We start from the raw sequence: 24,220 nt of genomic DNA on the forward strand, positions 1-24,220 counted from the left end.
TTGAGCCCTAATTGGAAAGTAGATTGATCTGATAAATTCAAAAAGTTGAAGAAAATCAAAATAGTTAATCATATCTTAGAAATATTCCTCCATTTAATGAAGGAATAATGCAGTTCAAATAAATAAAAACTTAAATGATAGTAATGAACATTAGTATAGCATGCCATAGTTGGCAATTATATGATACTGACCTGTGGACTGGGTGTAGCAGAGGCTTAGAGAGATTGAAATGACTTCCCCAAAAGTCTGGTGGGCAGTGGAATATCCAATACAGACCATGAACTTTTCTCCAGATATGTACCTGCAGCCCTTAACAGAAGTGAAAATTGGACTCTTTAGAGAGTCATCTGGAGTTTCATTTGGCCTTTTTGATCACTTCATGAAATTAACACAAACTTTAGACTTTTATGTTATTTGCTGTAGCAAATCTACCCATGTATTTTTTTGTTACTTCTTATTTTGAAATATTTTTAGACTTACAGAAATTGCAAAGATAGTACAGAGTTCCACATATTTTGGGGGGGGGTCGGGGGAAGGTAGTAGCAAATATGTTGTTAACTCTTTAATGCTGTTAACATGTACCAAACATAAAATATTACCATTTAGATAGATGAGGAGATAGTAGGGGAAGGGCTCTACTCCCTCAGGTCACCTGTTCACCTGAGGTTATGATCATTCTTCTGGTTCCATTTTTAACTTGCTCATAACTCCAAGTATATTCTTACCATAAGATCTGTGTAAATGTCACTTCATACTTAACCTTACCAAGTTTCATTTCGTCAATTTTTAATTTCAGATGCTTGGATTATTTTATGTACCTTTTGGCCTCTTCCAAAGAAAGCCTGCTTATTGTTCCAAAAAAGTATTTTCTTTTCCCTGAACGCTTAGCATAGTTGAGACTCATTTATGGATAGCTGTACGGGGAATAGTGTCCCAAGTATAGCTACCCCTTAGCACGTGTATACACGTTTAAAATTTATTTTTGATCTCTGTTTCTTCTCTGCATGTGAGCATTTTAGTGTTGACTCATTAAGTATTTCTATCTATAAATAGTGATTTTTTTATAAATGAATGGTACAGTTTTGAACATACCTTTCTCAGGTAAGTCTATACTGTTTGGATTTGAAAGGAGGTAGAAAGTCTTTGTGTGTATTACCTTTACTCCATCCTCTTTTTTTTCCTGCCAGATGCATTGATTTCCTCCTTTTTCACTCATTTCCTCATACATCTTTGGCTCTATTATGAATTCCAGGCCCTTCTATGCATATAGAATTTTTTTATACCTGTTTCATTTGCTATTGCCTCAACTTGACCTTGATCACTTTCTTCCATCTCTTATCCTCAGTACCTAGTACTTACTAGGACCTCCATACATAGTTGTTGAATAAGTTAATACATTAGTCCTGTAAAATCCTGAACACAGTTAACTCTTTTTGCCTTCATGAGTGTTGTTTCCTCTATCAGGAAAAAAAAATCCCTCCCATTCTTCACATGGTGAAATTCTATTTGTCCTTCAGCTCTCTTCACTATAAATGTTACTTCCCAGAAAGGTCTTTTTTGGGCTCATAATTTAAATCTCACTTTGTCCTGTAATATGTGTAGTTATTTATTTTGTGACTATTTGTTAAATGTTTGTCTCTTCTAAGTTCCATGAATTTATTCACTGCTGGATCCTCAGTAGCTAGAATGTAGTAGGCACTCAATTAAATGTTTGTTGAATGGGTAAAAAAAATTTTTTTTCTCAAATATGTTCTCAGAGTGAATTACTGAGTCTGAGGATCTGAATATTTTAAGATTATTAATCCATATCACTAACTGGCTTTCCATAAGGGCTGTTTTTTACCTTCCCACCAACAGTGTCTGAGATTGCTTTATCCTTGCTAGTATTATTAATTTTTGTGCTGATTTGATCAACCAAAAATGATGTTTTATGGTTTCCATTTGCATGCTTTTGATTATTCATGAGTGCGAACCTTTTTCCCCTCCATATATTTGCTGGCCTCTCATGAAGACTGTTGAGCCAGCATATCTATTCCTGGTCTTTTTATCTCTAATCTTCTCTATCCTTTACACTGTGATAGGATTAAGTTCTTTAAAACACTTTTTACTGTCATTTCCCTGCTCAAGAGCCTTTCCTCAAAATGCTTTTGTATCAAAGGTGAGCCCACTCAGCCCTGCCTTGACCTAGACCCCCTGTACCTGTTCAGTCTTCCCTCACTGTTTCTCAGTGTAGTAGTACCTCTGTCCATGGCATTCAGCTGATTCTACCTCTGTGCTGTCCCTCTACCTCTCTGCCAGTCTCAGTTCTTGAAAGACGTAATATGGGTCTCATAACCTCTTTATGGAATATATCAAAGCTAACTTTATCCCAGAAACTTTATACTTGGATTTTTATTGCCTTTAAGTCGTTCTCTAATTATATTGTGTTTCTCATCTGCCTCTATTAATGATCAGTTGCTAGGTAACAATATTTTCACAAACGTAGTGGCTTAAAACAGGACATATTTATTACCTCACAGTTCCTGTGGGTCAGGAATCTAGATACAGCTTAGCTGGGACTCCTGCTTCAGAGTTTCTCACAAGGCTGCAGTCAAGGTGTTGGTCAGAGCTGAGGTTCTACTGGAGAACTTCCCCTTCTAAGCTCAGGTGGTTAACAGCACACAGTACTTAAGGGTTGTTGGACAGAGAGCCTTAGCTCTTTACTGGTCATTAGCCAGAGGCCACTCTCAGTGCAGGCTACATGGGCCTCTCTGTATGGCAGCTTACTTCAAAGCCAACAAGGGAGGGCATCAACACAGAGGGTTTGCTAGTAAGATGGAAGTTACAGTCCTATGTTATTTAACTATGGAAGTGATATCCCCTCACCTTTCCAGTAGTCTGCTGGTTACAAGTAAGTTTATGTTCCCACCCAAACTCAGGGGGAAGGTCTGAATTCTAGGAGGTAGGGAAAATTGGGGCATCTCAGAGTCTGAACACCACACCACCCAGCTCTGTCTCCCTGGATCATCATGTTTTGTATAACTCCCAGATTTTGACACCCAAGGATTACTTTATAAGGGCTTATTGAATTGTGATAAAATAAGAAGGATGTAAATCAGGAGAGAAATGGGAAGGGAATGCCTTTGACCTATTCTAACTACAAAATTTAAGATACCAAGATGACTATAAGAATTCTATTAGTAGTAAAGAAAAGGCTGTGTTTTATTTTTTTATCATTCTAATTATAATGCATTCTTTTTCTCCAAATAATATTTTTGAACTGATAGTATATTTACTGTAGTAATAAAGACATATAGGAACATGGCAGATAGTATTTTATGAGATAATGCAAGGCCCATCTTCAAATGGATTATATTCCCGAAGTTAATTTTTAAGTCAGTTGCTTGAGATGTATGAAAGTTTTATGCATAGAAACAATGCTATAAATAAGGTTCTGAGGCTGGGTCAGCCCAGAAAAGCTCATTTATCTTAGAATCATAAAGTGCCAGAGATGAAAGAGGTGTTTAAGATCATCTAGCATGTAACCTCCTTAAAGCATTGCATCAAATATTTGTGAGTGCCACCTAGGGCCCGGAGAAGAAAACCACTTGTGTTATAGCTGAGCTACGGTGGTGGTGGTACTACAGAGCATGGGTATGATTTACAGCCAGTTTTTTGGGTAATGGGGTGCGGGGTGGTAATAATATATTTTGAACCCTGACTGTCACATTTTAGATTGCCTGTCATTTTCAAACCACTCTAGTCTTAGAGTGTATGTGACGATTTTTAGATGGAGAATGATTATTATTATAGAAATTGTTCCCAGAAAGGAAGCCCCTCTCTTCCACATCAGTTTGGATAAAGCAGAGATGCTTCTGGTTCTAAGACAGCTGGATTAGTGTATATGGGGACTATGTGGGAGACAAAGCATCTAGCTCTGTTTGACCTCTGGTGAGATGATTGGAGGCAGGGAGATAGTGTGTTTCTACCATGGATGGTCCCTTTTCCTGGGTGCCTGAGATGGGGGAGGCGAGGGCACAGTGGCATTGGCTCTTAGTTTGCATAGGCAACTGTAAAGCCAGGTGAGGGTATGTAGGGAACTGCTTAATCTTTTTAATATAGGCATTATATTATTAATAGAACTCTGTTCTCCATTCTGCAAACTATCCTAACACACAGCTGAGTGTCCACTTCCTTTGTTACCCTAAGAAATTTTCCTGGTGTATCTCACTTATCGATTTTTCCACAGAGGTTCTAAAGGTATATTTTTTGCGTAAATCTAACTTTCTTCTTTGTCTTTTCTCTAAGGAAGCCATTAAAGTTCCAATCACTGATAAGGGCTCTGTGACCCTAAAGTGCCCCTCAGATTTCAGATAGATCAGTGTTAACAAGATGTACAAGAAGCAGAGAGAGGGCTGGGGAGATTGGTGGCATGCATTGTGAGTCAAGTCTGTAGGGGGGCATTTTATTTGAGACCTTTTTCAATTACCTTCATAACCTTTAGCAGGGTATCTAGTGTGAGTTTTCCTTCTTTTCTTTAACTGTCTCACTCTCCAGAAATCCACAGCTTAGAATGTGTGTGCTGGGAGGGCCCTTGAGATCACTGAGCCCCTTCGTTGTACAGGTGGAAAAAACTGGGGTCTAGGGAACATGAGTGACTTGGCGAAGACAGTAGTATCAGGACCAGCCCTCCACCCTCCCCGCTCAGCCTAGTGCTCTTTGTGCTGTGTGTTACCCTGTCTCTGCTAAGCTACACAGTGATTCCACTTTCCCAGCTTTTTCGCTTTTGGGGCCTCTCCCTCCCAACATTGAAAGGTGAAGGAAACTTTTAGGAGAACATGCAGAGAAGAAAGGGCAGGTTATATAAATCAACAAAGGCATAACTAAAGGAGCTCTGAAAGGAACTGGAGCACCTCTGCAATCTCTGAAAGCTTGGAATAATTGGGAGGCAGTCTTGTCTGTTTTCTCTGTCAGATAAAGAATATGAATTTTAATGATGAAATGCATTATTCTCATTTCACATTTGGATATTTTTACCATTTGTATGTTTTAAATATTCATTGAAACACATGTCATTTAAACTGGTAATGTTACTTTTTTAGTAAGATAATCGACTTTTTAATAGGCAATAGTCTTATTTTTTTATTTTTGTTTTTTAAAAAGTTCTATCTTTATTTCTCTCAGGTTCCATCTTTAACATGAATTTTAAGTAACCCTCTGTGTGTGTGGCGGGGGGTAATTAGGTTGATTTATTTATTTTATTTTAATGGAGGTACTGGGGATTGAACCCAGGACCTCATGTATGCTAAGCATACACTCTACCCCCAAGCTATACCCTCTCCCCTGGCAATAGTCTTATTTTAAAGAAACCATTTTTATAACCTCTACATGGATACAGAATAAAACTTCAGTGGCCACTGGTTACCTTCCCTAAAGCTCAGAGTTCTGTAGGTTTAGTGTCTGGTTGTCTACTTCATGATTGCGAATTAGTTTGTTAACTTTTCCCCCCTGGTTTCTTTCTTTTTATTTTTTTATTGAAGTGTGGTTGGTGTACAATATTATATAAAGCTTATTAACTTTTATAAAGGCTTATTTAGGGGGTTGGTAATGCTATTATACAGATGTGAAAGACGTGCTCACTCTTTAAACCACTTATAAGCAGATGGCTGAACTTTCTTTCTCGGCCTACTGTGCCTTATAACCATGTATTTTAGGAAGACCTTTTTGTAAAAAATTAGTTATCATGTAAAACATACCTTTTTGAAGACTTTTAAAGAGTTATCAAATATTGTTGACTGCATACCTGTCCCTGTTTGAAATTTTTTAAAAAAGAACTAGAAAGGAAAGGTAAAATTTGCTAAATACTCAGTTTGAGGATCCTTTTATCAGCTCTGTACAGTTGTCCACGTGTATGTGACAAGGACTCATTTCTCTTCCTTCTAGTGACTTAAATTACTGCTTCTTGAAAATTCTGTCTATTATTTTATTTAGTCCTCAGCAAACATTTATTGAAAATCGACTCTGTGCTAGAGACCTCTGTTAAGAATAACAAAAGAGGAAACAACCTAAATGACTGAAAAAAGAGGTTTTTTTGGATTCATTTATTTATTCATTCATTCATGAGTTACATTTCTCAGCCACCTTCTTTGGGTTAGGCATCAGAGATTGTACTCTTGAGAAAAAGAGGCACACTCTTTTATGTCATGGAAATGACAGTCTAGTGGAGAAAACAGAACTTAATACAATCATCATATAATCACAGATGTTACTACAGCTGTCGAAAGTGTTACGAAGGGCAAGATGTAAGGGCATAAGGGGGGTTGTAACAGGAGGACTTGGCCCCGTCTGAGGTGGAAAAAGTGGTGGTAAAGAATTATGTCCATTGATGTGGAATATCCACATAACGTTATTAAGGGAAAAATAAAGTTACAAGTCAATATATATAGTGTGATTTTTGTTCATATATATAAAAATATACATGTACATAGGAAAGTATAGAATGAAATTATTAACAGTGTAGTTAACTGTTGAATTATGGATCTTTTAAATTTTCTCTTATACTTACTTTTTCCCTAAGTTTTTTTTACAGTCAATGTATCTTATTTGGACGATGAAAAAAAATTAGTGAAAAAAGGTATTCACAGTCTCTGTCCTTGAAGAGTTTGCCTCCTAGGGAGGGAGACAAAATACTATGTAAACAAAAAGCTATGTAAACATAGGTAAACTATGCAAGGTGGGACATCATATAAAAGTGTTGTATATTGAAAGCTGGGCGACTCCAGTTTCCTGGGTTTCTAACTACAGGGACAGGAAAATAGGCAGTTTGATAGTAGCACTAGAACCATGATTGTGTTTGGTTCCACTGCTGCTGTAACAAATTGCCACAAACCAAGTGCCTTAAAACAACCAAGTTCTATAAATCAGAAGCCTGTGCACAGCTTGGTTCAGCAGGTTCCTTGCTTCAGGTTTCACAAGGCTGAAATCAAAGTGTTAGCAGGCCTTTGTTCCTTACTAGAGGCTCTGGAGAATGAATCTAATTCCAAGTTCAATTCAGTTCCATGTGGGTGTAGGTTGAGGTTCCATTTCCTTGCTGGCTATCAGCCAGGGGTCATTCTCAGCTTCTAGAGGCAACCTATGTATTCTGTAGCTTATATTCTGTGGCTCGTGGTCCCTTTCCTTTACAACAGTGGGTCAGATCCTTCTCATGCTTCAACGTCTCTGACCTCCCCGTCTTTAGGGTAGTATCTTAGTTCTAGATTGTCCGTGTGGATTGAAGAATCTTTTAGCCAGTGACGGGAGTTCAGGGACAGAGTCATTTTAAGTAGGGTTCTAGAGCCCCAATTAGGTGGGTTGGGGGTTCACAGCAGGACTTACATTCTAGCAGGGGAAATCAAATAAAGTAGATCTGTGGAAGAAAGGCATAGATAGTGGTGATGGTGGGGGTGGAGGGCAGGGAGCTGGTGAATGGGTGACCATGTGGGTTCTTGGGCCAAGATGCAGCTCCAAGAGCCCATCTGTAGTGAGGATGGAATTCCAATTAGAATGCCAAGCTTGGTTCTTGGCTGAAGGACATTGTGGGCGGGGTCTGTAGGTTGGAGTTCTGTAGGCCAGCCTAAAACTAAAGCCTGGTGAAAACTTCTGCGCACAGTGAGGAGCTCCCAGCTCTGTCTTATGGAGTTGTAGAGGCTTAGGAGAACAGAGATGGTGCATTTATCCATTATGCTGGATTGAGTTTTACAGAGTGTCCAGGCTATTCTTTAGAGTAGCTCAGTAGATAACTGCTCATTCCCACACTTAGGGATAAGAATGAACAAATGAGGATACTCTGAGCTTTTGGTGAGTTTTCTGTTGCTTTGACGAAAGCACTGTCCTCTCTGCTCTCCTGTCAGATATTTTCTGACTCCAGCATTAACCTACCATCTCTCCTAGTGTGGCTCAACACAAAAAAGAGAAGCCTAGACAGATACTTCACTTGAACTTGCATCTGTGCACTCATTTGCCCACAAATTCCCAAGCATTGGAAAACAGTACATTTTGTGGTGTTCTATGGAAACACTGTATTATTTGTGCAGTTTTCCCCTAATCTTTCACCTTTCTCTCATAGAAAATGTTAGAAGTTGTAAAAATGATAGCTAAATTTTCTGAAGGCAAATTTATGGAGGCATCTTTGGAAAATATTTTTTTGTCATTTCATGACCACACTCTCTTTAGCCTGAATTTTTGAAAAACTTTTTTACAAAGTAACATCTGAATTGCTGGTGAAATTCTTCCTCTCGGTAATACTTGCTCTGGGTAATACTGCTAGCAATTTGAAAGAAGAGATCCAACTGCACACCATATAAAATTCAGGAGTTGAAAGTTGAAATGTTGAACAGAGTCTATATAAAGAAGTAAAAAGCCACTTAACAGAATTAGATGACAGGCATGCACCTAGGCAAGGAAGAGATGATTGGTTCTTCTGTGTGTTGCCTGCCTAGGTTGTGTACTTGGCATATCTAAATTAAACAGCTGATTACACATGCTCACCCAGAGTCTTCCTGTTTGGGTTGGTTCCAAATTAACCAGGCAGCTGTAAAAATTCTTTTTCATTTTGTCATGGTACATAAGCTTACAGGTATGACCTTTGTAAATTTACTTTCAGTAATTATTAACCACTCCAACTATGAATTTTTTAGTCATCAAGGTGCAACCTATTTACGTTTACCTGGATGTGAGAGTTGAGAGCAACTGAGAAGTTAGAGGGTACACAGTCTACGCACGAGCACCCTCGAAGCTAAATACAAGTCCGGGGGTCCGCATGACCACCCTTAGTTTTGATAATTTTCCAGAAAGCCTCACAAAACTCACTATTACACTCACAATTACAGTTTATTATAAGGAAAGGCAACCAGATTGAAAAAGAAGCTAATAAGAGAAGCTCTACCATTGTTCCCACCCCCTGGAGTCAGGGCATGTTACTTGCCTGGCATTGATGTGTGATGATACACATGGGGTTTTGCGAGCTGGGACTCTCACCCAAGCTTCAACATTCAGAATTTTCACTAGGGCTCCATTATGCAGGCATGATTCATTGCCCATGTGGCTGACTCAGTCTCAGCCCCTCTGGTCAGGCTGAAGTACCATAGGATCCCAAATGCCTGGTCTGCGAGGCATTGTTGGTCTTTCTAAGAGTGGTCAACTTCCACCTGAAATCCTATCTGCTGTGGCCCACCTCCAGCCTTCACATTGTTAGACTGTTTGCCATGACCTAAATCCCCAGGCAAATAAAGACACTCCTACAAGGTTTAGCAGTTAACTGCCAAAAGCCCAGGGCAAAGTCCAGACCTCTTTCTGAGTACATTAAATTTTTTACTGCCCCCTGGGACTCTTTAAGTTGCGTGTTGTAAAATGCATTTTCAAGATGAAATTTAAATCTTATTTTTATAGTCTTATTGAAGTATAACTTACATATAATAATTTATCCATTTTAAATGTACAGTTAGAGTTTTGGTAACGATACAGTCATGTGCCCTCTGTCATAATCCATACTTCTTTTGCCCCTAGAAAAATTACCCCTTGTCTCCAAACAACCACAGCTGCTGTCTGTCAGTATAGTTTTGCCTTTTTAGAATTTCATATACGTGGAGTTGTATGGTATGTAGTATTTTTTGTCATACTTTTTTCACGTAGCATAATAATGTGAGATCATCCATACTGTAAAATATATCAGTAGTTTGTCCCTTCTTAATTGCTGAGTAGTATTTCATTGTGTAGATATACCACATTTTGTTTATCTGTTCATCAGTTTTGGATTCTTTTTTCCATACTTAACATTTTTTCCTATTGTAAATAACACTGCTTTGAAAATTTATGTACATGTGTTGTATGGAAATATATTTTCTTACTTTTGGGTAGATAACCTAGGATTGGGATTGCGGATCCATATTGTGAGAGTATGTTTAATTTTATGAGAAATTATCAAACTGTTTTGCATTTTTTCTGTTTTCTTCTAGAACTCTTTTTATTTAGCACTTGTGTTTGTGTACATTGTGAAGAGGTCAAGGTTTGTTCTTTTTCCCATACATGATTCCCAGTTATTCCTGCAGCATTTATTGAAAAAACTACCTTCCCCATTGAATTACCTTGGCACCTTTGTCAAAAATAGATTTCATTTTAAGTTGGAGGGCATGAACGGAAGTTGATAGTTTCTAATACTGGTGGGTACCAATTTTATGGAGAAATGGTCTATTTTAAATTAAACAAGGACGTCACCTTTTTTATACCACTGTCTTAAATAACTAGTTGCAACAAATCATATAAAAGAGATAAATGAAATGTGTGTAGGTCAGTAGAGAGTAAAATAATGCTATTTGTCAATGACAAGGAACTGTAACCTGGATGTTTTAGGAGATTCAACAAAAATATATCTTGAAATGAGAAGCTTAAATCATGGGTTATAAAACATATGCCTAACTGAATTCAGTCATTTGTTTTATCAGTAGACAAAATATAATGAAAAAGATAATACTTGTTTTATTAAAAACTAAAATCTAACAAGATACAAGGCCAAATACAGAGAATTATAATACTTTAATAGAAAAAAAATAATAAGAGAAATATAATCTATTCCTGGTTGAGTAGTCTAAATATCATAAAGATGACAATACAAACAAAGTCAGTTTATAGATTTAATGCAATACCATTTAAGATCCCAATAGGATGTTGAATTAAACTCAATTGATAGTATAAATCACATAGTAAGGGAGCAGGCAAGAACTTCTGGGGGGAAAACGTTTTTAAAAATTACTCTTGTTCACAAAATTATTTGAGAGAATTAGAATTGAGTGCATATATTGTATGATAATTAAATGAAGATAGAAGATCAGGAGTGACACCAAGGACATAGAGATTAGACCAGAAATCTAGTCTCAGTCTAGTTACTGAAGTTGATCACCAAATTAACTGTGAACTTTCTGGCTTGGAAAGCAGAAGGGGAAACTCAGGTTTTACCAGACGTTGCAGTTTGAAGGCCTTTAGGCAGACACTGTTAATCACTCAGTGGGGCTGGGAGTAAGACAGCAGGGAGTGGTGGACACTTTGAACTTTATATGTGTGTGCTGAAGGTAGTGGCTATTCGGGTCCAGCTGATTTTTGGCATGTGGGTACATAGGCCCAGTGATAGTAATTTTTCAAGAGAAGCTAGGAATTTATAAGGCACCTTCACTTCCTAACCACCCTCCTGAAGGCCCCTGTACCTCCTAATCCCATCACCTTTGGAGGTTAGAATTCAATGTATGAATTTGGTGGTTTGGGGGGGTGACAGATTCAGACCACAGCACCTGTCGTCTGCTGATTTTTAAATACTGGCAGTTAGTGTACCGGCCAAACAAAATGTGTAAGGGAGACGGGTTTACTCATTGTCTGGATAAGGGTTATGTGTGTATAGTTGTCATTGTCTAATTAAGGATTTTATAACTTCAAGGGGAGCAAAAGGAGTTTTGCCATTCTAGACCAAAACCTGTTCCAAAGTATATTAACAAGACTACGTGAATGTAGGTTAATAACAGTGATGGAAACAAAATAGAAATATCAGAGATAAACTGATAGTGATTTCATATTTGAGAAAAGCAATCAGTGTTTAATAAAAAACATTGTTGAATGATAATATGAAGAAGACTGCATTTACATCTATTTTAATCTCATACCATGCAAAATATATTCCAGATGAGTTAAATATTTTTAAGCAAACATTATGTACTTAATTACCTTTGTGATGGAGAGGATACCATTGTTGAAGCAATAAAGAAATAAAGTAGTACCAAGGTAGGCATGTTTGATTATTAAAAAGTTTGATTCTTTGCTACAAAGAAAAAAAGCAATACAATGGAAGTAATATTTGTAGTTTTTCTCTGATCAGTAAGATTTTCCATGTAATTGGAATGTATCTACGAGGGTAGATCCAGTAGGCACATAACCAGGGATGGCTTAGACTGTAACCAAGGATAGTTTACACTGGAGAAGATAACATTAAGGTGTTTGGCTTAAAGATTTTCATTTGTAAAGTGAAGATAATTGTAGTATGTCCTTTTTAGGGGTGTTTTAGAGAAATAAGTATGTTAAATGATGTATATTCCTTAGCACATTGCCTGGAACCATATATGTTAACTGCTATTTATTATAATCGTCTTCCTTATTACCATCTTCCAAAATGAGTTTCAAAGTTACTTATCAAAGCTTCTTCCCTTTTTTAACCCAGTTGGGGAAAACATAGCTGTCTTAATCAACTTTACATTTGTGTAGGTTACTAAGCACTTTCACATATTCTGTCTCATTGATTCTCACTCTAGCCCTAGGTACTGTTTTAATTTCTTCTCAGTGGGGATTTTCAGGATTCACTCTTTGATAGTCATAGTTTGGTCTTTGTCATCACCCTTAAATCAATTTAACCTGATTCAAGAATTCCCCATTCTGACTGCAGCCTTCTCTCCTTCCAGCTCACGTATTCTTTGCCCACTTGAGTCATTCTTTGACTTCTAGTCCTTTGACTGTCCAAGTGCTCTCCTTTCTCTACTTTTATCCTTATTTTTTCTTCTAGTGTCATTTTTTCAAAATATTGTGACAGTATCTAATCCTTGTCTCTTTCTAACTCTGTCTTTCTCAAAGATTAAAAGGAAATCTATGATGGGCAAAGGATTTGAATGGATTTGTCTCCAAAAAAGAGAGATGAATGGCCAATAAGCACATGAAAAATGCTTAACGTCGTTAGTTATCAAGGAAATGCAAATTAAACCAAGTTACTCCTTCACATCTACTAGAATAGTTACAATAAAAAAGACATACAGTTTGAAGTGTTGGCAGGGATATGGAGAAATTGAATCTCTCATACACTGCTGGTGGGAACATTAAATAGTTTAGCCACTCTGCGAAATAGTCTGGCAGTTCCTCAGAATGTTAAACATAGAGTTACCATGTGATCTAGCAATTCCACTCCTTATTATCTACCCAAGAGAAATAAAATGTATGTCCACACAATGACTTGTATACACATATTTATAGCAGCATTATTCATAATAACAAAAAAGGAAAACAACACAAATATGTACCAGCTGATGAAAGAATAAATAAAATGTGGTATATCCATACCATGAAATATTATTTAGCCATCAAAAGGAGTGAAGTACTGATACATGCTACAACATGGATGAACCTTGAAAACATTATGTTGAGTAAAAGAAGCAGTCACAAAGGACATACTATATGACTCTGTTCATATGAAATGTCCAAAATAGCCAAATCTGTAGAAACAGAAAGTAGATTATGGTTGCCTAGCACTGGAGAGTTAGGGAGCATGGGGGGGGGGGGTTGGGAGTGACTGCCAGGGTATGAGGTTTCTTTTGCGGGTAACAAAATATTCTAAAATTAGGAGGTGGTGATCAATTGGTGAACAACTTGGTGAAATATACTTAAAAACATTGAATTGCATTGTACAGTTTACAGGTGAGTTTTATGATAGGCAAATTATCTCAATAAAGCTTGAAAACTAAAGAGAAAAATCAATCTCTTGCCTTTGGCTCTTAACAGAGTATTTCTCAGTGTGAGTACTGGAACAAGTTGATTTTGAGAATGGTCCTTTTGACTGTGCAGTATTCACAATGAACATGGGTGTAGGAGTGTTATTCCAGTTAAGTAGGTTAAATAGAAAACTTTCTTGTAGCTTTTATGCAATATTTTTTAAAAACTGTTCTAACTTGCTTTCTGTCTCAGGTTAGTATAAGAAACACAATATGATGTCTGATTCTTGGTTACCATTCTGACAATTATTTCTCCCTTTATGGTACAAGTAAAAGGAGGAGACAGACACAGTAACTAAACAGGAGAATCATTTTTTCCCCATTCGTTTCCAGTTCCATGCCTTTGTTTTGCAATGTTGGTATCTCTTTTGGCTCTTGTTTTTGTCTCTTTGGGGACCTTTGACACTCTGTTCAAAACTATCAACTATGAAGTCTCTCTTCAGAAAACTACACATGAATTTGCATACCAAATTTTGCTTGCAGTTTCAGGAGGGCCACAGATTTCACCCAGGGTAAGACTCTCAACCCTGTACACTCACTTTGGTGATGTCATGCACTCCTAGGGATATGGTTGTCATTTATATGCCGATAATTCCAAAATCTCTCTCGTCCAGATTTCTTTGCTGGAACACTACAGCCAAGTGTCTCGGTCTCTAGGTTCACCCGTGACTCAAACTATCTGAAGCTGGAACATGGTCTTTATCCCGCCATACTGCCCTTCTCCTCCTAAGTCCTCTATCTTACTGAACAGAAGAAGAGCTCAAGCCAGGATGCTTTAGCCATCCTGGTCTAAATCAGAGGCTAAGCATCCTTCTTAATTTCTTCCTTTCCCTCTCCGTATAATCAGTGATCAGGTTTTCTTAATTATGCCTAAATGCTTTTGAAGTCTCCTTTTCATTCCCTCCCACCCTAGACCAAGTTATCATTTCTTGGTAGAGATTCAATAGCCTCCTGATCAGTCTCCTTACTTTCTCTCTTGCTCACCTTTAATTCATTCTCCACATGGCAGCTGGTGAACTCTCAGTGGCTTCCCAGTGTCTTTAGAATGAACTCCAAACTTTCTGACATCTTTAATACCACTTACAAGGCCCTCCATGGTCTAGTTCCAGCTTGCCTGTCCAGCCATCTGTCTGTTGCATCACAGTGCATTTCAGCCATCCTGACCTTTTCCATTTTCTCAGCTATGCCATGTTGTTTCTCAGTTATAAGCCCTCCCGTGCTCTGTTCTCTCCCTGCTCCTGCCCGACCTCTTACTCATTCTTTAAGTCCTGGCTTTAGATTTTCCTTCTTCTGGACTCCTATCCTGATTGTCCATTCATAGGGCCCTTTTGATGCATCCTCTGCTGCCCTCTTTTCTCTGTTAAAGCATTTACACAGAGTTTTGCAATTGCCTCCCTACTCTGAACTGTAAATGCTGAGAAGGGAGACACTTGTTTGTGTTGGTCTCATTTTTCACTGTATCGCTAGTGCTTATTTAGCCCTGCACCTGGCAGAGTATTCAATACATTTCTGTTGAATGAATGAGAGTATTTCCTTCTACCTAAAATATCTTCTTCCTTACCTTCCGTCTACCCCTGCCCCAGTTGGTAAAATCTTACACACTTACCATGCATTTATTAATTCAACAAGTTAGAATGAAGCCTTTTTCTAATTCCAGGCACTATTTTAGGCACTGAAGATTTAGTGATGAATTAGACAGTTAAATACCTCTACCTTCTAGGAGCTGATGCTCTGCTGATGGAGATAGATAACAAACAGATAAATGAGTAAAATATATATTGTGTTATTGAGCGTAAGTGCTGATAGAAACAAATAAAGCAAGAAAGATGGATAAGGCACATCAGATAGAGCATTTTAGATGGGGTGGCCAGGGAAGGCTGCATTGAGAAGGTGACTGTTAAGTGAAGACTTAAAGCAAGTCAGGGAGCTGACAGTAGCCGTGCTGCTCTCTGGGGAAGGAACCTTCCAAGCAGACAGAAGTGCAGAGGCCCCAGTGTGAGTGTGCCAGAGTGTTTGAGGGACAGACTGGAGACCAAAGGAGAGTGAGGTCAAATACTCTGAATATCACTGCCTTAATCTGATCCCTGGGCTTCCTCCTTAAAGTTCTTTTTCAGCTCTCGATGCTGTGAATTTACCAGAAAGGGCTGTGAAAGTTTCTCTTCTTAGCAGTGACCCGTGACCAAGGGCTGCAGCAGTGCCGGCAGGGCAGGCTGCCGTGCTGGCGAGGGTTCCGTTGCTGCTTTGGAGGTTGGTGAGGCGCGTGCTTAGGCGTTCCTTTGACAAGCACTGCCTCTCTCTCAGGGCATTTCACCTTTTCCTCATTAGGACTGGGGAGGCGGTGGGAAAGTGGGACACCACTGTCATCAACCTTAGGGGCCAGGCTTCCCACAGTTCACCTTTTCTGTGGTCTAGTCTGTGTCCGTGCAGCTGGAGACATTATAAACATTCTTCGCCTCTCAGCCACTATCAAGAGTTACCATTTTGAAGACAGATTGCTGCTCTCAGCTTGTTTCTCTCTCCCCACCCGGTGCCTTTGTTCCAGAAACTTGCTGGCCAGTACAGTTGTAGCTGATCACGTGTTGCACTTACTTGTGTTGGGTTAGGTTGGGTTTCACCACCGTTAGTGTGCTGGCCCCATGGCTCCATCCTTGTGTGACACAGCTCTTTGTGGGGAATTGGGTCCCATCCTGGCTGGGATGACTGGACTTGCCTTGCTGGCACCCCACACAGGAAGTGGGAGGCCTCCTCTGGGCAGGGTTCCACTGTGAGTGGAGTGCAGATCTGGGGCTCTCTGCAGGCTATATTTAGCCATAGCAGAAGCCTCTGCTAGGCTGTCGTGTTTTCCTTTTGGTGTGACTCACTAATGGCAGCACACTCTGTGGAAAGGGGCTATAAATTGTAAATTGATATGAGGTAATAATTGGAAAAATGATCAGACTCCATTTTTATTCCCCTCTGGGGAAAACACGTGTCAGGAATCGCTAAGGCAGAAGGCAACGGAGAGATTTTTCAGCCAGCTTTCCAGTTTTAGTGCTGCAGTGCTTCCATCCTGATTAGAGAGGAGAGAAGCCAAATTCGGCAGGAGGCGGCCAGCAGACCTCGTATCTGCTTGCCACCCTTTGCTCCAAAAAGCCTTGCCGCAGAGAGTTGCCATGGCAGCGGGAGGCAATTTAATGGCAAAGGCTCATCTCCAGAGCAGCGCACTGCTGGTACTCTAGCCTTCCCCTCTCTGGCCTTCAACCCAAGAGGCTGGTCATACCAGGGCATCGCTGTGCCATGGCCATTTGAAAGCATGTTGTCTAATGGAGGAGAGCTGTAAGATGCTCCCCCGTCTAAGGATGGCTCCATCTTCCATCGCCTGCCTCTCCTTGGTGCATAGCCCTTTGATGTCCCATCCTGTAGTCCACCTTCTCAAATCATTTGCAGTTCCTTAGATATGCTCTTTCATGCTTCTGTGCTTTTACAAATGTAGTTTCCTCTGCCTAGAATGTTCCCTTCTCCATCTGTCTGGAAAATTCCTACTGGTTTTCAAAATGCAGCTTATCTCCTGCCTCCTGCTCCATGGTACTTCTTCTAACCCCATATCCTCTGTGCAGAATTACACTATTTCCTCTGCCACCCCAGCCTTGCGATATATCATATGACTTTGAAATTGACTCTATTTTTGTCTTTTCTTCTCTAGACCCTAAGTTACTTGCATTCAAAAGCTATTGTGTGTGTGTGCGTGAGTTTTATATCCCCAGGGATCAGCCCAGGAGTGGGCACATAGTAAACACTTACAGTGTTTGTTGAATGAATGAAGTATTTTCATATCAGTCTGTTTAATTCTTGTCATGAGGGTGTAGAGGACCTACACTGTCATGTCCAGGTAGGGCTTTGTCTGTTCTGGGGTCCCAGAGGATTGACCTGACTTAATCAGCTGATTTGATTGCTCTGTAACTCACTTTCCACAGCATTTATTCTTACTTCCCCATTTGAATTGGAATAGCGGTGGTGGAAAGAGCAACACTTGGGAATCAGTCTCCCCAGGGCTCCAGCCAGTGTGGCCCAACTGAGAAGTCACCCTTCCCCCTTGTTGAATTAGGATGTGTGAGGACAGCACCCAACATGCTTTGTGGCCCAAAGTAAGTTCTTGGTAAATCTTGCTGTCTTTGCCCTGTTTTCTATGAGGAAAGTGATGGCAAAATAGAAGTTTGAACTAGGTTTGAACCTTCTCTGGCATCTTTGTCTGCATCAGATCCTTCAGTGTTCATCTTGCTCTGCGCACTGCTGTGAAAATCACCCCTTTCTGTGCCCCTTGATCCTTTTCCTGAGCTTCCCTGTGCCCCTTACTTTCCCTCATAGCCCCCATTATTGTCTTTGGTGCATCTGTCCCTTTGAGCTCACTGTGTAGATAGATATTTTATTTGGATATCTCTCCTTTCCTGCCTTTTTGGGGATACCTTGCTATGGTATTACAAGAATTTCAGTTTAAAATGAATTTATCTTTTTCTCTCCGATAATTCCCAGACACCACTTCGACTGTAATGTAGGTTTACACGTCTTTCCTACTGTCTTCTATAATGTTTGCATTGCAGTTTGATCTGAGCATTTTTCTCCCTTCAAAGTTTTTAAGTTCAAAGCTTGCTTAGGCTGCTTTACAATTCTCTCTGCAAATGTGTTCTTCTCTGTATCATGTGATCATGCTGTGTGCATGCTGTATAGGCCAGTGCCTGCAGGTGTCTGGGCTGTTTCGTTTGTGGAGTATTTTTCTGTCTTCTCATTCGCACTTTTGCTATTTTAGTCATTTCCAGCTCCTCTGAAGAATGGGAAGCTTACACAAAGCTGTTTTCAAGTTATTACTAATTCTGGTAAAAGATTCACTGAGGACAGCAGTGATAATTTTCTTTTAACTTAGGTTTGTAGATTACCTATGACAGTGGTTCTCTACCCTGAAAGGATGGAGGCATAGGAGCCAAGGAGTGTAATTAGAGTTGCCTGAGATGCCTTCTCAAAATCCATGTGCCCCATCCCTGTCCCACCGATTTTGCCCAGTGGTAGAGTGGAAGTTGTCTGTTTTAATAAATCTTTCTAGAATATTTTATTTATTACTTTATTATAAAAAAAAATTTTTTTGTGAGGGAGTAATTAGGTTTACTTATTTGTTTTATCTTTAGAGGAGGTCTTGGAGATTGAACCCAGGACCTTGTATGTGCTAAGCATGCGCTCTACCACTTGAGCTATATTATCCTCCCTTTCTAGAATATTTTATAGCTTTTTACCCGGTGTCTCTTGCCCTATCTTAGTTGAAAAGCCCTCATTTGTTGATTTGCTAGTTACAAAAATCTGGTCTGCCAATATCATGCTTATTTCAGAGTTGGTTATTTGTTACATTTCCAAAAAATAAAATTGCCACATATAGTTCATTTTGTTTGAAACTAATGTAAGGATTTATTTATCAGGTTAAGGGCATTTTTCAAATCAAAAGGTAAGGAAATGCAGTTTTAATGAATCCTAAATTTGTTGAATATACGCACTTTTCCTGTCCTTTAAATATTCAGTTAAATACCAATTAGTTAAAATATAATTACTTATAGACATGTTGCTCTGGATTGGATGAACTTCAGAATGCTGGAAGCAATATTCACAGTTAATATAGAACAGTTAAAATGATTAATGGTATTTGTGGGAAATATTTTGAGAATAGAGCAGATTGGAGATAGAGTGAAATTCAGAATCAGAAAGATTAGGTTTTAATTTGTACCTCTGGCACCTACCTACTAGCTCTTTTGGGCCATGTAGTTAGTCCCTTGGGGTCTCAGTTTTGTCCTCTGTGGAAGGTTGAGGCCTCTGTCTCATAAGGTTGTTGTGAGGATCAAATAAAGTCATTAATGTGACAGTTCCCAGCACGAAGACATTCAGTTTAAGTATTAAGTGAATCTAAATCTAACGCATACACATTATTTTAAACCTTGTGTGTGTATGTGCACATGTGTTAAGTGAATATGGGAAATGAGTAGGGAATTAAGTTTACTGTGTTCTTAGATTTTGGAGGAGGGTGACTTCTGAGTTTAATGGTGTGAATGTATGTGAGTGTGTTTCCAGAGGATACTGTTTAAAATTATTTTTTTGGTTCTGTTGAACCAAGAGTCTTTCAAACCATATACACAGGATTAAAAAAAAAAAGTGCAGTATTAATTCTACAGTGTTGCAGTCATTGCAGAATTCTTCTTTCTTTCTTACATTGTTTTCCTTGTGCTAGATCAGTTCTGGAGACCCACTTAGTTCTTACGAAGGCTAATGCCCGAACAGTGATGAATACACCTACACAGATTTTCCTTTCAAATGAAAGCTAAATACTAATATTGTAGTCCTGTTTTATGCCCTTATCAGGAAATGTTGAATTTAGTGCCTTACTGTGAAATGTAAAATTTGTGGAAGGCAAGTAGTTTTCTTAATGATATGAATCACTGAGTATATATACTGCATGTTAGATGCTTTATGTACATTATCAATGATATTACAAGAAACTACAGAATATAAATATATAAAATGTAAGTGTATAAAATATATTTATATGATTTATGATTTGTAATTTGTATATAATATTTATATAATATACTATTCTATATAATTTATATAATATACACTTGTATAATTTATATGTAGTATTTATATAATTTATATTTATAATAATATTTACATATTATATATTACATATATACATATATAAAGTATGCAGCTTTACAGGTAAGGAAACTGAGGCTCAGAAGGATAAATACATTCCCCAAGGTCAGAGAACTATTAAGAAAGAGAACCAGAAAGCAAGCTCAGATTACTCTAACTAACCCAGCTGTGGTATGAGCTGCCTAGTCACTAGGATGAATCAAGGGAGTGTGCTTTAAGGTATAAAAAAAGTTGGAAATAAAGCAGAGGGCACTTCTGGCCGTTGGGGGAGAAGAAGCTTACAGGACAATCAGATAAGGCATCTGTTCTCAGGAAGCTGGAAAAGGCGCTGTCATTGATCCAGCCTGGCCCAGCCTGGCACAGCCGGCTGCAAGACCCTGGAAACCTCTAGCAGTCTCTCTTTTTCCCCTAGCTCTCTTTTTTTTTTTTTAAACTGTTACGAGATTCTCCAGGTATTTCTGAAGGCGTTGCTTATTGCTTAGAACTGTACACTTAACCCCTCTACCCCAGTTCTACTGTCCAACCCCTCACCCCCAAAGCAGACACAGAAACACACCACAGGGTTGTTGTGAGGATGAATGAGTTCATACGTGTAAGGGGTTTAACACAGTGTCTGCTACATAGTAAGTACTCAATAAATGTTGACTACCATTATTTTTATCGTTAACAGTATTATTATTAGTGGTGGTGGTTGTAGTGGTAGATGATTCAGTGGTTCTAGGACACCTTCCTCAAGGACCAGCGTGTTTCCTGCCCAGGCGCTGGCTTTGTGAAGTTCATTGCACAGAGTCCCAGATGTGGGCATGCTCAGTAAGATGTACAGGACAGACGGAGGGAGGGTCAGTAAGGGAGTGATTGTTTCCACACCAAGTTTGCCAGAAAGTTTTCTCTGGGCCCTAGTTCCTTGTTATCAGTCACAGAAACAGGCCATGAGTCCACTTCCAGACCACACCTTTCTGCCTATTTCTTTTCTTTCCTTTTATCTGCGTAGAACATCAATAGTATTGGAGTAACTAACAGGGCTACAAAAATTTATTTTTTTTAATTTGGTGGTTTGTAGCTAATACTTGGCCTTCATGCTGGGTTCCTGGTCCCCAGCTCCACTGAAGGGTTCAGTGGTTACTCTACCTGCAAAGGCCTCCCTGGTCCCTTGTTACGCACTCCCCCAACGTTTTTTTTCTGTTTAATATTTTTTCTGGTATCCCTGTATATTGTTCATTTCAGCACACGTATTGACTTTAGCTTTTTGCTTTTAACGTTTCTTACCTAATTCTTGTGTTCGGTTATGTTTCCTGATTTGAACTATGTTTTGTATAGCAACAGAATTTAGCAATGTGGAAAAAACTATTGGAAGATACATTATTTCTTAAAACTTTCCACAGACCCAGCAGAATAGAACCCAGGACTAGAGGTTCTTTAACTCTTACCTTAGGAGAAGATATTCCTACTTGTACTCTCTCCCTTGATCCATAACATTAGATTTCGATTATCTTAGTTAATAGTGTTTGGTCCTTACTTTTTTGAGTGGGGCAAATGATAACACCTGCAATCTTTGTCATCTCTTCTACTTTATAACATTAAAAAAGGCTTTAGTGTAATTTCTAATCTTCTCTTTCTTAAAAATATAAATGTACAGGAAACAAAGGATAATTTGGGATTTGGGGATTATTTTGATCATATGAAATGGACTTTTTAATAAACAATATTTATTGTACTTCTCTCAATTCAAAAGGAATTTGCATTTGTTCCAGAAAATAAAATACTAAAAAGTAGAAGAAAAAAATTAAAATCATTTTATTTTTACACCCAGAAATGACTGTAGTTAAACTGTTGCTGTATTTCCCTCTAGTCTACGTTCAACTTTCAGTTTTATGTAATTTTATAATGCATTTTTACAATTATATATTCATTAGCTCAAGTTTATATGTTCTTTAAAAATTTTTTTACTAACACTATAATATTCAGATGAATCAATGAAACAAAATAGGGAGCATAAACCCATGTCCTCTTGCATAGAGGAGTGGCAACACGCAGTGGAAGAAGAGGAAATAATGTTTTAAAGACAGCACTAGGGCAGGTGGTTAATTACTTAGAAAATTAACATAACATCTTTTCCCTCTTTTCCATACACCAAAATGTATCTATGAAACGTTTGAATGGGAATGGGGAGCTACTTCTTGAAGAACAGAAAAGTAGTCAACTAATCACAAAAATAAAACAGAATAGATTTGATGACAAAAATAGAAAACTATTCCAAAAAGAGAGTTGGCAGGTCATGAAAAGTACTTGTATTAGCCTTAACAAAAATTTCCCTTCATACTCTAAAGTGAGTAGCAGAACACCTCAATTTTTTAAATATGCAGAAGATACCAAAAATTCAAAAATACAAATAAACAATGTATGAAGTAATGTTTAAGCTCATCAAAAATACAACTAAAACAGTAAGATACTATTTTTTAACCACTAGAATTTTTTCTTTTCTTTTTAAATTGAGGTATTATTGACCTACAACACTATGTTAGTTCTGGGTGCTCAACATAGAGATTTCATATTTCTATACATTACAAAATGAACACCGTAACAAGTAGTTACCATCTATCACTATACAAAGGTGTTACAGTAATATTGACCATATTCCCCATGCTGTATATACATTTCATTCCTGTGGCTCATTTATTTTGTAGCTGGAAGTTTGTACCTCTTCATCTCCCTCACTTATTTTATTTATTCCCCTCCTTCCCCAACCCCTCTGGAAAGCACCTGTTTGTTCTCTGTATCTGTGAGTATTTTCTGTTTTGTTGTTGTTCAGTTGTTTTCATTTTTAGTTTCCACATATAAGTGAAATCATATGGTATTTGTCTTTCTCTGTCTGACTTATTTCACTTAACATAATACCCTCTAGGTCCATCCATGTTGTTACAAATGGCAAGATTTTATTCTTTCTATGGCTGAGTAATATTCCATTGTGTGTGCATATATGTGTGTGTGTATGTGTATATGTACACACTATATCTTTTATTCATTCATTTAATGACGGGCACTTAAGTTGTGTCCATATCTTGGCTATTGTGAATAATGCTGTAATGAACGTAGGGGTGCATATATCTTTTTGAATTAGTGTTTCTGTTTTGTTTTGGGGTTTTTTTGGAAAAGTACCCATAAGTGGAATTGCTGGATCATACGGTAGTTCTTTTTTAAATTTTTTGAGGACCCTCTATACTATTTTCTAGTTTCAGACTGTTGTGGTCAGAAAACATGCTTGATATGATTTCAGTCTTACGTTTATTGAGATTTGTTTCATGGTCGAGCATGTGGTCTATCCTAGAGAATGTTCTATTGCACTTGAAAAGAATGTGTATTCTGCTGCTTTTAGGTAGAATGTTCTATGTATACCTACTAAGTCCATTTCATTTAATTTGTCTTTTAAAGCCAATGTTTCCTTACTGATTTTCTGTCTGGATGATCTGTCCATTTATATAAGTGGGTGTTAAAGTCCTCTACTGTTACTGTGTTACTGTCAATTTTCCCCTTTATATACTAATATTTGCTTACATATTTAAGTGCTCTTATGTTGGGTACATATATATTTACAGTAATATCTGCTTCTTGAATTGATCCTTTGATCGTTATGTAATATCTTTCTTTGTCTCTTGTTACAGTCTTTGTTTCTAAAGTTTGTTTTGTCTAATATAAGCATTACTGCCCCAGCTTTCTTTTTGTTTCCATTTACATGGAATACATTTTTCTATTTCTTCACTTTCAGTCTGTGTGTGTCTTTAGTTCTGAAGTGTGTCTCTTGTAGACATCATATATAAGGGTTTTTTTTTTATTCATACAGCCACTCAATGTCTTATGATTAGAGAATTTAGTCCACTTATATTTAAATAATTATTGGCAGGTGTATGCTTATTGCCATTTTGTTAACTGTTTTCTGGTTGTTTTTTTAGTTGTATTTTGTTGCTTCTTCCTTTGCCCTCTTCCCTTGTGATCTGATGACTATTTTTGTTTTATGTTTGGATTCCTTT

At 38.1% G+C, this 24,220-nt stretch overlaps 1 protein-coding gene across 4 annotated transcripts in view; it reads left to right on the plus strand.

Annotated features, from left to right (window-relative positions):
• SLC44A1 (solute carrier family 44 member 1) overlaps positions 1-24,220 on the plus strand; it is a 171,027-nt gene that overhangs the window by 58,864 nt on the left and 87,943 nt on the right. The window lies entirely within an intron of this gene.

This window comes from Camelus bactrianus, chromosome 4 (assembly GCF_048773025.1).
Source record: "Camelus bactrianus isolate YW-2024 breed Bactrian camel chromosome 4, ASM4877302v1, whole genome shotgun sequence".
Taxonomy (NCBI): Eukaryota; Metazoa; Chordata; class Mammalia; order Artiodactyla; family Camelidae; genus Camelus; species Camelus bactrianus.